The sequence below is a fragment of the Crocuta crocuta genome, unplaced genomic scaffold (assembly GCF_008692635.1).
Source record: "Crocuta crocuta isolate KB4526 unplaced genomic scaffold, BGI_CrCroc_1.0 scaffold723, whole genome shotgun sequence".
In the NCBI taxonomy this organism is placed as follows: Eukaryota; Metazoa; Chordata; class Mammalia; order Carnivora; family Hyaenidae; genus Crocuta; species Crocuta crocuta.
Window position 1 is genome coordinate 943,393 of NW_027531551.1, and position 3,442 is coordinate 946,834.

The following is a 3,442-nucleotide window of genomic DNA, read 5'->3' on the forward strand; positions in this document are numbered from 1 at the left end:
AGAATTCTAAGGTAGTCCCCAAGATTCTCACTCCTTGACCACAGCCTATATACTCTTCTCTTGAATAGGAGTCTGTGAATAGGGTCAATCTCATTCTCATGATTAGGTTACATTATATGATAAAGGTGAAGGGATTCTATAGATGTAATATAGATCCTAAATGAGTTGACAATGAGTTATCAAAAGAGAGATTATCCTGGGTAGGGCTGACTGAACCAGGTGAGCCCATAACACTGGCTGGGTCTCCCCTAGAGGATGAGATTGGAAGTGAGAGAGTTCTCCTGCAGGTCTTAGAAGAGCAAACCATCATATTGTGTCTGAGAGGGCCAAGTGGCAGGGAATGGCAAGTGACTTCGAGGATCAGAGAATGACCCCCTAGCTGACAGCCAGGGAGAAAAAGGGGAATTACAAGGAATTGCATTCTGCCTGCAACAACTGAGCATGGAAGAGGACCCTGACCATCACAAAAGACCTAGACGGCAGCCTGGTGAGACCCTGACCTGACCCGAGGATCCAGCTAACCATGCCTGGACTCCTGACCCAGAGAATCTGTGAAATCATACATGGCTATTGTTTCTATCACGGCTTGTTACACAGCAATAGAAAACTAATATGGTCTCATAGACTTCCATCGGCAACGATCTCCTCAAACACACCTCTTAAATATTTTCAACAAGAAATGAGAAAGAAATCATACAATGTTTGACCTGTATGAGACCATCAAAGTTTTCTCCTTAAAACTTTCACATCAGTGAAAAGAAATCTCAGATGTAAAATGATGATATAACCCATTAAGGGTCGCATGTCAAGCTAGAAGAACCAAGTCTGAAACAGAGGTCACCTGCCTTTCGGTCTACTGTTGTGTAAGCAGATCTTACCTGTCACCTAAGAATTACAAAGAAGCACACAAAGAATCCCATGTATACTTTAAACCTCTGTGTTAAGTGGGCTTAACTGTCCATATTTTCAGGTAGGAAATTCCTCCAGTGGGTTTGCTCAAAACACGCAGCTTGATTTCAGGAGGCACAAATCAGTACAGGTGTGCCAGACATATCAAACCTGAAATCAAGCCTAGGGTTATAATAACAGTATCCCTAAAATTCCATTAACAAACACTTCTGGCAGTGTCCTCCCCACCCAAGGGTTTATAAACACACATGGCATATCCACCAGGGTGCCGACAAGAGACCAAAACCAGGTGAGTTATCTGAGTGGGAGAATTTAGTATAAAGATGTGATAACTAGATAAATAGCTATTAACTAGGTAACAGAAAAGATAAGAAGATATGTCTATAGTACAACGGGTGTAGTACCTGCAAGAGGCAGCTGCCATCCCAACAGCCAGGGAATAAAAGGAAGAGACTAGAAGCATTACAATTTACAAGGAATCCTGGGAAGCAGAAACTCAGACATCTGAGAGAAGACTGAGCATTGGTGAGTGTATCTGAGCTTGGAGGAGGGCCCCATGAGACTGAGAGTCAGCTCTCTAAGAAGGCAGCTCAGTGGGGGAAAGAAGACTATTCTTCAAAGGCTGGTGAATTTTAAACTGAATTCAGCAGCTCCTGTAGGCAGGTGCTATTGTTGCCAGGGTGAAAAGTAAGGCTGAGGCAGCCCCTCCAAGAACAGATGGCAGACAGAGAGTTTGAGGGAAGCAAACACGAAATAGCATGTGTACACTCTCCATCAGCCCTGCAGTCTCCCCATAGTGTCTTACTGGCAGAGCCTACATACAGCCAGCCAGAGGCTGACATGGTTTCAGAGTCCTTGTGCAGCACCAAAAGATGAGTATAAAAGGGTGAACTTGGAACTGGGGGGAAAAAACTTAGTAACTGACATACATGGTTCATACTACTTTCCCCCTACCTTGTTCCATTCCCCGACATCATCTGCCAAACCTGAAAATCCATGCTGAAGTTTTCCTTTGAAAGATACAAAGATGACACAAAGCAGAGAGCCTTCTTCTCTGCACCAGTCACTGTGCCTGAGCCCAGCAGACTGGGGGAAACCACACTGTGGACCTAGGGGAAATGAAGAGACATCTGTGTGACACTGGTGTAGGGGTTCTCCCAGCCACACTGCCTTGTGTTCCTGCTGTCTCAGAGAGAGCACAGAGAAGCTGGCCTCTCCCTCTCTATCCCTAGGGCTGGAATTCAGGGTACTGGTTGGAAAATTACCAGATGAAGAGACATTGCTGTGAGACCTCATCTTTGAATCACACTTGTGCATTCTGACTTTCTTTCCCCCTATGGTGAATCAGATCTCATTCTTCAGTGCAAATAGCTCTGAGACAGACTTATGGGCATGCCATGAGCACCCTTGAATGTAGCCTGAATCCACAACCCTTACCACTTAGGACAGTACACTATACTAAAAGAAAAGTGCATTTTAAGGGGTAAAATAGAATCACAGCTTTGTACAGGCTCTACATCCAGATTGCTTGAGTTTGAATCTTGCCTCCATGTGTGACCTTGGGCAAGTCAGTAACCCTCTCAGGACCTTGGGTTCCTCAACCATAAAATGAGATGATGACAGTAGTGCCTGTCACATAAGATTGTTGTGAGAATTATATATGTGACTGTAGACAGAACCCTTGGAAGAGTGACTACCACAGCAATAGATTTATAAATGGAAAGTGTTCTTATTATTTATTCCTAAGTGTCATTGTGAAAATGTAACCATATATTATATCACCATACCAGGGGAATTCTAACTCCAGCACCAAGATGTTCTATCATCCACCTGAAATCTAAATTTCAGACTTCCTCTGGACTCTGTAAAAGGTTTCCTTTTCTTTCCTCTGATTATTTTCTTCCTTAAATGATTTCATCCTTTACTAGGCCTATATATCATTGATGTGCCACCAACTCCAAAATTTACTCTTCATACACAGATCACTGCTCTCATCTTTAAGCATACACATATCCCATTACCTCCCTGAAATAGCCACTTTGATAGCTTATAGGTATCTCAAATGTAGCATGCTCAAAACTGAATCCTCTGCAGCCCCACCCTCTTTCAGTTTCTTCTTTTGGATAAATGGGATCAGCATCCATCCAGATGTTCAATACAGAAATCTGGGAGTCATCCAGGATTTACTTCTCTCCATGACTTCTCCTATTCAATTCATTAATATTTTAATCATTTTTCTCAAAAATATGACTTAATCCATGAATTTGTCTTCCCACCATACTGTTATTCTTTCTTCTATAAACTACTGCTTCCACTCTTTCCCTCACCAAAATTCTTCCCCATAAGTGAGCCAGGAGATAATTTTCAAGTGTGGATCAGGTCATGAGTCTCCTCTTAAACTCTTTGATGGCTTCCCATTACACTGAAAATAAAATTCATGCTTCTTTCCCGCGTTGCTACTGATGGATCCTGGTGATATGACTCCTTTCCTCTGCAACCCATCCGATCTTCCTGAGCATCTTTCCAGCCCTTG